This window comes from Hyperoodon ampullatus (assembly GCF_949752795.1).
Source record: "Hyperoodon ampullatus genome assembly, chromosome: 10".
Lineage (NCBI taxonomy): Eukaryota > Metazoa > Chordata > Mammalia > Artiodactyla > Ziphiidae > Hyperoodon > Hyperoodon ampullatus.
This window is the reverse complement of record NC_136923.1, coordinates 3,989,776-4,002,904: the sequence shown is the minus strand read 5'-3', so window position 1 is coordinate 4,002,904 and position 13,129 is coordinate 3,989,776. Positions and strand designations below refer to the sequence as shown.

Below are 13,129 nucleotides of genomic sequence, written 5' to 3'. Positions count from 1 at the left end.
GGAGGCAAATGTTAACAATGGGAAAATCTAAGTGAAGGACTTAGAGGAGTTCATTGTAACATTTGTGCAACTTTCTTGAAGGTATTCAATTTTTAAAAAATAAAACCTTCAATAAAGAGATAATTGGGACAGCAGCCCGATTCCTAGAGCATCCTGTCTGCTGGGAGCCAAGCAGCTCACCCTTTCACAGGCTTCTGACCCCGAACCTGAGAATCAACTCCACGAAGGCCCCCTCACCGCCTGGTGCAGAGCCAGGCTGGGGTCCAGGCCAGGACTCCGAAATCAGTGCTCAGCCCATTTGCAGGGCTACCTCCCTGCCACCGATGCGCACAGGTGGCCAAGCCGGGCCGTGGACCCGCCACCCAGAGGTGACCTGTGGACAAGGTCCTGGGGCCTCGGGGGTTCTGTCTCTTCCTCTGAGATCCTGAGCGCCCACCTGGGGTCATTGCCACCCGTGGCGAGACACCGAGACCATGGGGAGGTCAAATGCCACTTACGTCTTGGAGGCTCCTCACAAAGCGCTGTCGCTCTGGACCTATTGCAAGGAAAGAAGGCAGAGAAGGAAAGAAGAGATCTGGTCAGGGTGTGATGTACTCAGGACCCAGACTCTATTCCGTGTGACCACCCAGCACACACAACTGGGAGGGGCCCCGTCCACACCCAGTGGGGCCGGGGCGGGGGAAACCCAGGCGTCTGGGTGCTCCTGCACACACTCGCACATGCATGCACACACACACACACCACGTGTTCACACACAGGCGCAGGCTCACACACCCCTCGCCCGGGTGCAGCATCCCTGAAATTGTCAGTGGCAAGAACCAGAGCTGGGAGGGGTGGCTGGCTGAGAACAGGTAAGCAGCTCCCCAGCCCTAACCCAAAAGTCTGCACTCCCCCAAGCCCCCCACGAGCTCAGCCACTTGCCCAGGTCTGTGAGTGACCGTCCCCTGTGAGCACAGGGATGCGCCGAAGCCAGATGGAGAACCCGATACTCATCACCTGGTTAGAGGCTGAGCATCACCGTGCCAAGGAACTCTGTTGAACTGTGCTGAGTCAAGTAGTCCCCAAGTGTGACTGACCCCTGAAGCTTTTTTCTTTTCTTTTTTTTTTTAAATAGACCACCTCTGTTCTTTTGGACTCGGTTGGGAAACAATGCAAGTGGGGGCAGATCACCTCTGCCTCATTCCACCTGCAGAGCTGTTCTGGAAGGCTCTCCTGGTTTCCTGGAATAAAAAATGCAGAAAACCAGGAAATGCTTCCTTATAGGAAGATCTTACACTTCAATGAACAGTTAAACAGATTAGCAGGGAAGGGGGTTGTGGTGGAAGAGCAGAGAGGCCTCCAGGGCTGCTCACTTCTTTCCTCTTTGTACCTGCAGCCCTGCCCTTGGAGCCTCTTCCCCAGACTCAGAACTGGGTTCCAGCAGTCTACAGAGCCCCCTGTCCCCCAGATTAGACAACCTCATTGCCGTGTTTGGGCTTCCACGTTCACCAGGCTCAAATGGGCACCCACTGTGTCTGAGGCACTGCGTGTAGGAATGCTGAGTCAATTATTTATTGAGCATCTACTATATGCGAGGCACTGGAACCCGGCAGTGAACAAGACAGCTGAGGCTGCCACTCTCCTGGAGCCTGGAATCACATAGGAGGGGCTGACATGGATGCCATCGAGGCTTCATTCTCTGCGTGGACGCACGGCTCTGTGAAGTCTGGGTGGATTAGCAATGTCTGCAGCAGGTGTGGGTGGTGGAAGTGGCAATGTTTTTCTGGTTATCCAGGACCATACCAAGGGAAGAGGGACAAAGGGGAAATGAAGGTAGCATGTTCAATGCACAATTACAGGCACAATGTTAAAGGAACCAGAGGAATGAGGGTATAATTTTATCTGAGGTGAGACATTAGCAGTTGCATGAGTCCAACTCAGAGGAGAATAGAAATGGCACCAAGTCCCTGTATCTCTAGCTACTGTGCTGGCACCTGGACCCTTTTTTCTGGGGACAGCCTGCATCTATTCCCCCTGGAGACCCCCACATGCCACTCTCAGCCCATGGGGTTCTGGGTGGGGCTGAGCCCACCTCCTATTTCCAGGGTTGGGTGTATGAGCCAGGCTGAGCCAATCTGAGGGCTGTCATGAGTGGCTCCAGGACAGGCACATGACCAAGACTGGACACTGAGAGTGACAACAGGGACTTGTGCTGAAAATATTGGGAAAAAAGAAAGTTTTTTCTAGGCTGGGATGGCTTTGCTGGGGGTGCAGGTGGGCAACGCCCTGTGCAGCTGGGGGCACCCCAAGGAGAATGGGGCCAACAGAGGAGGGACATGGAGCCAGAAAGGGAGAGGAAGAAACTGAGCCCCAGTGACATCTCTCAGCATCTGGATCCAGCCATACCTGAAGTACGACTCTGGGTTTTTCTGTTAAGTGAGTCAGTAAATGTTTGAACTGATTATTGTCACTTGCAACCCTAAGAACCCAGACCCAAATCTGCCTTGAATTTGCGGTATAAGTTTATGCATGTCTCTTTATCTCTCTGACACTCAGGCCATCAGAAAAGGGAGGCACAGATGAAATGACATCTGTGGTCCTCCTGCAGCCCTGGCACTCTAGCCAATTACAAAGGTTAGGATTGACTTTCCCCTACCCCTGGGCATTTGGCTGGAGATGGAGAAATCAGCCCTTCTCAAAGTTAAGCCTGGAGGGTTTGTTAAAATACAGAGGACTGGGTACTACCCCAGGGTCTGAGTCAGCAGGGGTGGGGTAGGGACCGAGATGCTGCATTCTAACAAACTCCCAGTGATGCTGAGACTGCTTGTCCAGTGACCACATTTTGAGGATCCAGACTCTAAATCTATTCTATTCTTCCCAGTTGCTTGGGGCAGGTGTCTAGTGTAAAAATGAAGGCCCAGCCAGGCAGACCACAGCCCCTCAGTCCCCACAGCAGACCGCCAATTAAGGGAAAGTGCCCATGTGATTGCAAGGATGAGCCAGCCTTTAAACAACTAAAGCACCAGGTCCCAGCTTCCGCCTGTCCCATTGCTGACCCTTCCAGCCAGCCCTGCATCCTGGGAGTTATCTAAATAATGGGGAGCCAGTGTGACTTGGTGCCTCTGGGCTCCAGGCAGGCCCCACACCAGTCGTACAGGAGCTGTGAGCATCCCCCAGCTGCTCCCCCAACCAGGCCGTATGCCAGCACCAAATCCCGCAGCAGGCCTGGTCCTGACACACTGCCTTGGGCCACCCTGCTGTCAGCGCGGCCTGGCTGGCCCCTGGCTCTCCTTGATTTACAACCGACTTGGCTGCCTTGAAAAGCCTCCTGTGGCTTTTGGACCACGGACACCATTCAGCAGAAAAGGGCTTCCCCACCAGCAGCCTTTCCAAGGTGGCACTGGCCCAGAGAGCTTGGCCTGGCTCAGCCGCCTCCCAGCTGTGTGACCTCAGGCAAGTTACCTGCTCTCTCTGGGGCCTCAGCTTTTCACATGCAAAATGGGAATGATGGTACCTTTTGTGATGGTTAGGAAGATGATGCTTATAAGGCACAGGGCCTGGCTTACAAAGTGTGGCAAAAGCTATGATGAACCTCCTTTACTCAAAGTGTGCCCTACCCGCACAGACCAGCAACATGGCAGCACCTGAGAGCTGGTTAGAAATGCAGAATCTCAGCCCCACCTTAGCCCTCCTGCCAGGCAAGGGGCATATTAACAAGATCGCGAGTGAGGCCTACATCTTCCAAGTCTGAGGAGTGCTGGTGTACGTTATAATTACTACTGTCGCTCTTGCAACATCCCAGGGCAGACCCAAGATGCACCCACAGCCCCTAGGCCCGGGGGAATGGCAGGCAGGGGTCAAAGGTAATGAAATGTTGAGAGAGGGAAGAAAACTTCTCCAGCTTCCCCAGCCTCCCAACTAACGACAAGCCCCCGGATGGCTCAGGAGAGCGGAGGGGACACAGGGCTTAGCGAGTAGGTGCGGACCATCGGGCTTATTAACTCACGGCTCAGCCAAGGCAACAAAATACGGCGAAAAAATTACAGATCTCAGATGTGCGGGTTTTGGCAGAGACCCGGCTGCCTGGTCTGCTCTCCAGAAGGCTGAACACTTTATATTCAAGGAGGCAAATCACCCTCTCTGCCTGCAGCACCACCCGGAACTCCCAGCAGAGGTTGGCAGAGGGGGCTGCCCTGGGAGGTGCGTGCTGCAGCCAGGCCACCCCCCCAGCCGCCCACAGAGCAGTGCGCAGGTAGGGGTGGCTGGATTTCTCCTGCTCCAGCCCTGAAATGCCCCTTGAAAGCACTACGGGTCCCCTGAAAGGGGTAGGAATCCCTCTTCCCTACGCTGCACCATCAGTCCTGCTGAAGGAACACAGCAGGAAGGCTCCCACCTGCCCAGGATCCACCGGCAGCATGTCCCTGCCTCTAGGCAGCCGGGTCCCAACCGACGGAGGGCCGTTCAGAGAAACCAAATGGCCAGAGGCAGATGCAGAAAAAAAAAAAAAAAAAAAAAAAAACCCACATTGAAAAAATACTGGCTCGATTTTATAAAACTCTGAGTGGACAACACAAACCATACAGGAGGCCTGGAGCTGCCTGTGGGGGACGATTTTGCAGCGACTAGTACTGTTTTCTCAGGCCTGGGATGCAATCCTTTGCAAACAGCCCACACCTTGCATTGGTGAGAAGTGGAAGCAGAAACAGATTCTGCTCAGTCCCGGCGACAGAGGCTGGCAGGTTGGGTCTTTTTTTTTTTTTTTTAAAGGTCTATTCTGATCTATACTCTTCTACCAATGATGGAATAAAAACCCACTTTCTGGGACTTCCCTGGTGGCGCAGTGGTTAAGACTCCACGCTCCCAATGCAGGGGACACGGGTTCCATCCCTGGTCCGGGAACTAGATCCCACGTGCATGCCACAACTAAGAGCTCACCTGTTGCAGCTAAGGAGCCCACGTGCCACAACTAAGGAGCCTGCCTGCCGCAACTCAGACCCAGCACAACCAAGTAAATAAATAAATAAATATTTTTAAAAGAAACCCCACTTTCTTCTCCAAGGAAGTGTTTTCCACTAAAATCCTGTTGCTACAGCTCTGCCCAGAGCATCTCTGAACTCCAGTCCCCAAATCGGGTGCCCCCTTTCAGAGCGAGGGCTAAAACATCCTGAAAACCAATGGGACTACAATCAAATCCCACAGGACAATCACCCATGTAGTGACATGTGCTCCCCAACAGAGAGAAACAAGGGTCTTTCCCCCCTTCACTCAGCAGGTATTTCCCTCAAACATGAAGCTTCCTTACAGGTTAGGACAGAGCAGGGAAAGGACTTGCCTAGGTCACACAGCAAGTCAGTGGCCAAGGGCATCCAAACCCTGGTGTCACAGTGCTCCTGTAACAATTCACTTAACTCTTGTGGTCAGCTCCGTGAGGGCATGAGTTGGTCCATCCTGTTCACAGCCACATCCCCAGGGCCTACGACAGGGTCTAGAACACACATTTGTTGGAAGGATGGATAGTGATGGGTGGATATAATTTCCAAGCTTGGACCCACTCAGATATTCAAATCATAGGCTCTCATTTCAGGACAGAGGGAATCAGACGGCCTCTATTTCTGTGCTGGGCACCTACTGTGCACCAGGCCCCGTGCTGGCTGGCTGCTGAGGCATCTGTCACTCCCCTGATGTGCCTCTGGTCAGGTGGCTGGAAAAAAGGTAAGACCACACAGGTCTGGGTTCCAGCCAGAGAAAAGGTCCACAGGGCTCAGAGCAGGGCGAGGTTAAGTCCACTTTGACTCAGAGGATCTTTGCTGGGTGCTTACGATGTGTCACGTACCATTAAGGGGTTCCAGGAAGCCTTCCTGAAGCAGGTGGCCTCAAGCTGGCCCTCGAAGAGTGGGAATTAGGAGGGAAGGGAGGAAGAGCCTTTCAGGCTGAGGTCTGGGCAGGGCTGAGAGCCTGAGGCTCGGACTAAGAGCAGAAACCAGCCAGATCACAGGGAACAGAGAGAAGTGGTGGCAGATGACAATAAACATTGGCCAGGAGCCAGATCATGAAGGGCGCTGAATGCCAGTCTAAGGAGTTTGGACTTGATTTCACAAAGCACTAGGAAGCCACAGAAGGCTTGGGAGCAGGAGAGTGACATGCTGAGAGCCGGCCCCCGATGCTATAGAGCCCAGGAGGCATGGAGGCTGGTGAGGAGGTTGTTGTCTTGAGCTGTGGTGGCATCCACCCAGAGAGGAGACACCAGGTGCCATCTGGTGATAGAATGAATGTTCTTAAAACCATGGCCTGAGTCCACCGTCAGGACTGAGCAGCCCTCTGTCTCCAGGTGCCAAACGGCCATGGGGCAAAAGGGCAGAGCCTTCAGGACCGCCCCCTTCTGAAGCCCCTCCCCCAGGAAGCATGACTCTGCTGAAACCCAAGGCCAACCACACCCCTCCACCACCACCAGGTGACGGCAACCTGGCTGGCAACCTGGCTGCGTTAAGAACTTTCTGCAGGAAAGCGGATGGTAGAATTCCTTCATCGTGTGCAAAGGAGAGCGGTGGGAAGGAAAAAACTCTCAGAATGTCCACCCTAGGGACCCCACAGAGATGTGGTCCCAGCCTCCGCTCAGTGGAGGAGGGCGGGGGCAAAGCTGAGGGCCGGTGTCTGTCCAGTGAGGACCCGAGGTGAGCGGAACCAGAAGGCAGCTGCCCCGCCCTCCAGGAGGGACACTCGCCAGCCCTCTCACAACTGCCTCCATTCCGTCCCACACAGTGGCCAGAGTTGCCCACCAGAGCCAGGCTCCCCGCTCCTCCCTGAGCAGGCAGTCCCGCTGCCCAGGAGGCCCTGTTCCAGATGCTGAAGGCGTCTCCTGCACAGCCAAGCCCAAGGAATCGTTCGGATCTGTATGGCTTGGCCCTTCCATCCCCCTTCCCACTGCTGTGACACAATCAGGACCGGAGAGCTGAGACAGAAGTAAAAACACTGTCCGTAACTTCATCAGCACTGAACGGCAGGTGGGCCGGGGCGGGGAGGGGGAGAACCTTAAGTCTGTGAATAATGGCCCTCTTGTTGATCTAGGCCTCATTCAGACCTCAGTCTCCTCATCCATTAAGTGGGTGGGCAGGGGGGCTTAACTCCATGACCCCAAAGTCCCCACACTCCCAGCCAGTGGACCGCGCACCCTCCCTGACACCTTCCCTGGGTTCCCTGCCCTTGGCATAATCCGCTGGGATTGTTCATTAACCTCTTCCTGATACAGATCTTCTCCCCTCTTGTGAGACTGTGAGCTACTTGAGCCCAGGGGCTGTTCTGTTTATCCCTCCCTCTGGTTTTGGCCCTATGCCAGACACCTTGTAGGTGCTCAGTGAAAACCATGTGCAGTGGAACGAGGATGGGCAGTGGTTCCGGTTCTCCCTCCCAGGTCCCAGCTGTGTGAGGGGCGGTAAGTCACTTTTCTGAGACTGGATGAACTCTTCCAGAAGATGGAGGTAAGAACCCCCAAGTCAGGCACAGGGCTTAAATGCAGGAAGGGAGATAGGACCTAGTGGTGCTGAAAAAGTATTGGTTCCTTCCCATCTCAGAATACTGAGCTGCCTTGGGCTGCTTCTCTGCCCACCTTCAGAGTAAGTTCAAAGCCATTGGGTGGAAGCGTTTCATTCACTAAGGTGGCAGTACTCGGGGTGATTAAGACAAGCCAGACTCAGTCAGTGATTCCCACATGCAGACAAGCTGTTCAGAATGGCCTGGAGATCTGTATGTTCTGACAAGTGACCGTTCCACAATGGTCTGTTGTTTGAATAGTGTTGTGGCAGAACCAAGAACAGTATGATGTCATTTTCGTTAACAACAAAACAGAACTACAGCTAGCTTGCTCAACAGATGATCCCAAATAACCCTGGGTCAAAGAGGAAATCAAAACTGAAATGAAAACTGATCTAAAAAGAATAAAAAGGAATATAAGTCCATCTAGATATCTGAGGGGTACAGTCAAAGCTGTATGCAGAGGAATGTGTATAATCTTAAAGGCTTTTATTGTTATTATAGGAAGATAGAGATGATGGACAGACGACTGAAGACTAGATTGCACTTTTTAAAAAAATGATCTTTAAGAATCACCTTTTGTTTGTACAGTGCTGTATTGCTTGAGATCTATTGTTTTCGTAATTAAAAGAGACTCTTTTGGCAGTTTCTCATAAAGTTAACAAATATCTACCCTACGCCCCAGCAGTTCCACTCCTAGAGAAATGAAAATATACGCCCACAAAGAGACTTGTACACGAAGGCTCATAGAAGCTTCATTCATAATCACCCCAAACTGGAAACAAGCCAAATGTCCATGCACAGGAGAGTGGATAAACACAGTGTGAGGCATCCATATGATGGTTTACTCCTCAGCAATAAAAGAACTGAACTATTGATATACTCAACAGCATGAATGTATATTAAAATCATCAAGCAGAAAGAAGCCAGACACAAAAGAGTATATACCATACAAATCCATCCAGTTCTAGGCTTGGCAAAACTAATGGTGATAGAAATCAGAAACTGGTTGCCTCTGGGAGCGGAAGGGCACAAGTCAACTTTCCAGGGGAGCTGGAAATTTTCTATATCTTGATCTGGATGGTGGTTACACGGGTGTATCAAGACTCAACAAACTGTAACAGAATCTTTGCATTTCACTGAATGCAAATTATATCTCAATTTTCATATTCATATTCCTAACAGTCACAGTTGAAAACTTTTAAACATACAGATTCCTAGGCTCCACCCCCTGGGGATTCAGATTCCATATGTCCAGGCCTGGGAACCTGAATTTGTACAAAGTCACTCAGGTAATTCTGATGCCTGACTAGAGTTAAGGCGACCTGCCCCTCCCCCCACACCCCCTCCCCCTTTGATTGTTTTGGGTGATTTGTTGTTTCTATGTTGGTTTTTAGAAACAGAAGAGCAATTTCCATTCTCTCTGCCTTCTCCCCACCACCCCTAATCCCTGCCCCTCAGCTTAGGTTTCCAAAAGGAAACTCTGAGCAGGTGAGGCGGGCAGGGAAACCCCAAAAGAAGCCTTGTCCACGACAGACGTAATTCACCCAAGGCGCCAGGGCTGTGTGCTCCGGGGAGGTCAGAGGCACAGTTAATGGCCTGTGTACTTGTTAGACAGCATGTCCAGGCCTTCACCCCATGTTTACAAAAAGAGCTCAGGGCAAGATTCGCTGGCATGGAAAATGCTTTGTGCCCTGACTAGCAGTGGCCCGGCCACCTTCAGTCCTGGACCTCAGCCTAATTCCTCACTCACCATGAGGGTCTCCCGGGTTTAACTGGCTTCGACACTGCTGTCCCCAAACCCAGCCTGATGCTATTTCTATCTCTGCTGCCTTCAGAATAAAGCCTAACCCCATTTACCCAGCGCTCAAGGCCCGCCACACCTGGCTCTTATTCCTCTCTCCCGCTGGGTCCCTGTGAGGCTTGTTCTACAAACACGCTTGGCTATTTCATGCCCTGTCCCTTTACACCTATTATGCCCCCTTCCCGGAATGCCAGCCCACCCTGTTCCTCTGCCCACAGAAGCTGCCAGCTCCAGCATCACCTCCTCTAAGAAGCTGAAATGCCTCCTGCCTGCGACCCTACCATCTAGGCACGCTCAGCACGGGCACCCACGCACAGCACGGTCACAGCGGCTGCCGCGCTGCCCATCTCCCTCTGGGCTATGAGATCCTCGAAAGCCAATATTCTACCCCAAATCCAGTGCCTGGCCAGAACTGACAGCAGCAAAGAAACAAGGCGTGTTATAAAAGAGCTCCCATTCACACTTGAAGGCCACCCTGGGCATTTCCACACCCAGGGCTCCTCCCCAGAACCCGTAAATTCAAGCAAACACTTTCGCCAAGATAAGTCAGCCAACATGGAGATTGGAGACGGGGATTGCAACATGGGATTGCATTCTTCGGAGATGCAGCCCTGAAGAATCCGACCCTCACTTATGACCTTCGCCAGAAGTTGGGGGGCGGGGGTCAGCCCACACCTGGCGGGTGGCCCTGGGGTTCCAAGGCCAGCCCGAATTCCCACCCAGACCCCTTCCAGCTGTGACCAGGCTGCATCCCAGGTGTTCCTTGTCATTTATTTTTCACCTCTTTCCTATACACAGGAATGTGTTGAATGACTCACAAGTGTCTTATCATTTCGGGACCTTTGGAAAGACTTCCAGATAAAGTCTCACAGGCTCCCAAATCCTTTGACAAGCCGATAGGCTGATAGGTGATAGAAAACACCATCCCCAGAGCCCACACTGCCTCGTGGGGGGCTGACACTTGAGTAGGAAGGGTGGCAGGGCTCCCTGAGAGGCACAGAGAAGGGAGAATGTGTAACCAGGGCTGGAATCCAGGTGCCAGTGGGGCCCACGCCCTCACCCTCCAACCCTGAAGACCCAGAGCCTTTGTCCCTTGTTCTCCCAAGGTTCTGGTCCAATTTCAACTCCCCAGGACATCAGTGATTAAAGCCCCACAGAGCCCAAACTCGCGGCTGGCCCAGGGAAGGCCTCTGAAGCCCAATCCTGCTGCTGTCCAATCAAGGCAAAGTCCTCTGGGCGGCTCTCAGTTTGCCCATCTGTAAAAGGGGCACTACCCGCTCGCTAGGGCCTCCCAACTCCACAAAGCAGATGGGACCGGATCTCCGCAGGATGAGATGGGAGGGAAAGGGCAGGAGAGGTGACTGTGGCTGCGCCACAGGTCGGTACAAGGACATCCCCGAAGCACAACAGCTTGAGAGCGAGCCTTGGCCCTTGCCACATACCAGTGACCGAGGACCTCGTGACACCCTCTAATCGGCAGCTCCGAAGCCGAGCCCGGCTTTACAGCTTACCACAGGCTTATTCTGCCTCATCTCCCTCAATCCCCTCAAGGACGCAGTGAGGCCGGCTTTGGCGTCCTTGCTGCCCAGACAGCGATGCTGAGGTTCAAAGCAGCTGAGAGAATCACCCAAGGTCGCCTGCTGACTAAGACAGAGGCACAGTACTTGGACTCAGCTCCCTGGGGAAGAGCTCCTGCCTTTCATTCTCAGCTTACCCCATAACCACTTTACTCCACCCATTTTACAGATGAGGAAACAGAGGACAAAAAAAGTTTGCCCAAGGTCAACAGGGGGCTGAGCCAGGCCCAAGACCTCTAGCCAGTCCCCCACTCCTACGCTATGGTGGGTTCTCAGCCACTGCCCTCGGGCCCCCTCCAAACGCCCCCAAAACCATCCTGATGAAATTCCTCCCCCCACTCCGCCCCCACACCACACCTCCCTTGTGCCCACCCCACACTCCCCGGATGACTCCCTGGTCGAGAGGGAGGCAGGCGGTTGCTAAGCGCTCACCCGCTCTTTCTCATAAAAATAAACTCCTTCTGGCTGGGAGACTCTGGATGAGATCCCCTCCTTTCCAGCCAAGAAAAAATTAAAAAGAAATTTTAAAAAGATCTCCCCCATGACACTTATTTGAACATCAGCGGTGCCAAAGCATGGGCCAATTCACCCAAGTCCAACTGGAGCCACGTGCCTCTTAACCTCAGCCCCAAGACCCTCTGTTCAAGTGTCCGGGCGGTTACTGAGCTGATTTATTTCTCCAGGCAGGAAATGGGGGTCCAGGCTGCCTCCCAAGCTTTTGGGGCTGGTCTTGGGGGAGCCCAGGATCTGGCAGAGGCTGGGCAGTGACCAAAACAGCCAGGCCGGTGGCCCTGCCCAGCACACACCTCCCTCTGAGTGCCAGAGAGGGTAGCCGAGAGGTCCCCCTCCGGTCCAGGACGAAACCTCAGCGGTTGGAGGATGAAATCCCTGAGATCCTCTCTCTGGCTTTCCTAGTGGGAGGGGGACCAGAACCTCCAGCTCAAAAGAGGAACCCCCAGAAGGAAGGGAAAGGTCTAGAGATGGATGTGTCCTGCTCTCCCTGCCCGCTGTCCACTTGGCTCCTAGCTGTCCCTCGGGGCCTGGATCCTGCCACTGAAGGCTGCTGGACGTTGGCACTGCCACCTGCACGCTGCACACAGGCAGCAACCTTGGAGCCATGCCGCCCTATCACCTCTACCCACTCAGCGCCTGCTCTGGAGAACCATCTCTGGCTGTGTGGCCCTCTAGGCACCGGGGACACTCCCTCGGGTACAGTCGAAGGCACATGAGTGTCCGAAACCAGGGACCCAGAGACAGAGCCACACTCTGGGACACACACGTGCGCAGCCAGGCACTCGGAGATACAGTCACACACACACAGGTTTACACAGACACACTCCAGGACACACAAGAGCAAACATCTGAAGACACAGCCACACAGGTATCACACACTAGAACACACACATGCACAGCCCAGGTCACAGAACAGCAGGCACACATTGGGACACACAAGTGCATGCTGCTGGGAACATGGAGAAACAGCCACCCTCAGAAACACACAGACACACACGGAGATACATGTAGACCCCCAGTGAGATCGAGACACCAAAAGAGACACACACAAACACACACACCTAGCTCCTGCACGAGAAGCCCGAGCCCCTTCGCCCGGGAAACAATAACAGCCCCGCAGCGGGACTGAGAGGGCGACCCTCCGTCCCCCACTGGGTGGTGAAAGGGGCGCCGGAACGGGGTCCCTGGGCGGGGAGGAGGTCGTGGCTAGCTGGGGCGCGGGGATGGGGAGGGGGCTCCGCGCGCCCGGCTCCCTCTCCCTCGGTACCTGGGGCGGCCGCGGCGCTGCACTCGGCTGCAATCGGTTCCGCTCACCGAGGGCTGCCAGCCGGCTCGATCTCTGGCCCGCGGGGTCCGCGCTCGGCGCTCCCTCTAGTCTGGGCTCGGCCTCAGAGCTCGCGGTCCTCGGGACTCGGCGCCAGCCAGCGAGCGGTGCTGCAGCCAGGACCCGAAGCTCGGCGCTGGCGGCGGCGCGGAGGAAGCGGTAATTTATAAGCGGCTTCTTCCTGACCTCGCGTGTCTGTTGTCTGAGCAGGCAGCTCTCAGCATCACCCATCCTGCTGGGTGGAAAAATACCAGCTTGGCCGGGGCGGGGGCGGGGCCGAGGCGGGGCCGGGGCGCCAGCCCCGCCCCACACACGGACACACACATACACACACACACGCACGCACGCACACACACCGCACACGCACGCGCGCTCGGGCTCGGACACAAAGAGCCCGAGCTCGCC

At 54.3% G+C, this 13,129-nt stretch overlaps 1 long non-coding RNA gene across 1 annotated transcript; it reads right to left on the bottom strand.

Annotated features, from left to right (window-relative positions):
- Positions 1–497: 497 nt before the first annotated feature.
- On the bottom strand, positions 498–12,851 carry LOC307059398. Its single transcript, XR_013811127.1, has 2 exons — positions 12,668–12,851; positions 498–535 (listed from the first exon to the last, which is right to left on the bottom strand). It is a non-coding gene; the product is annotated as an uncharacterized lncRNA (long non-coding RNA).
- Positions 12,852–13,129: the final 278 nt, after the last annotated feature.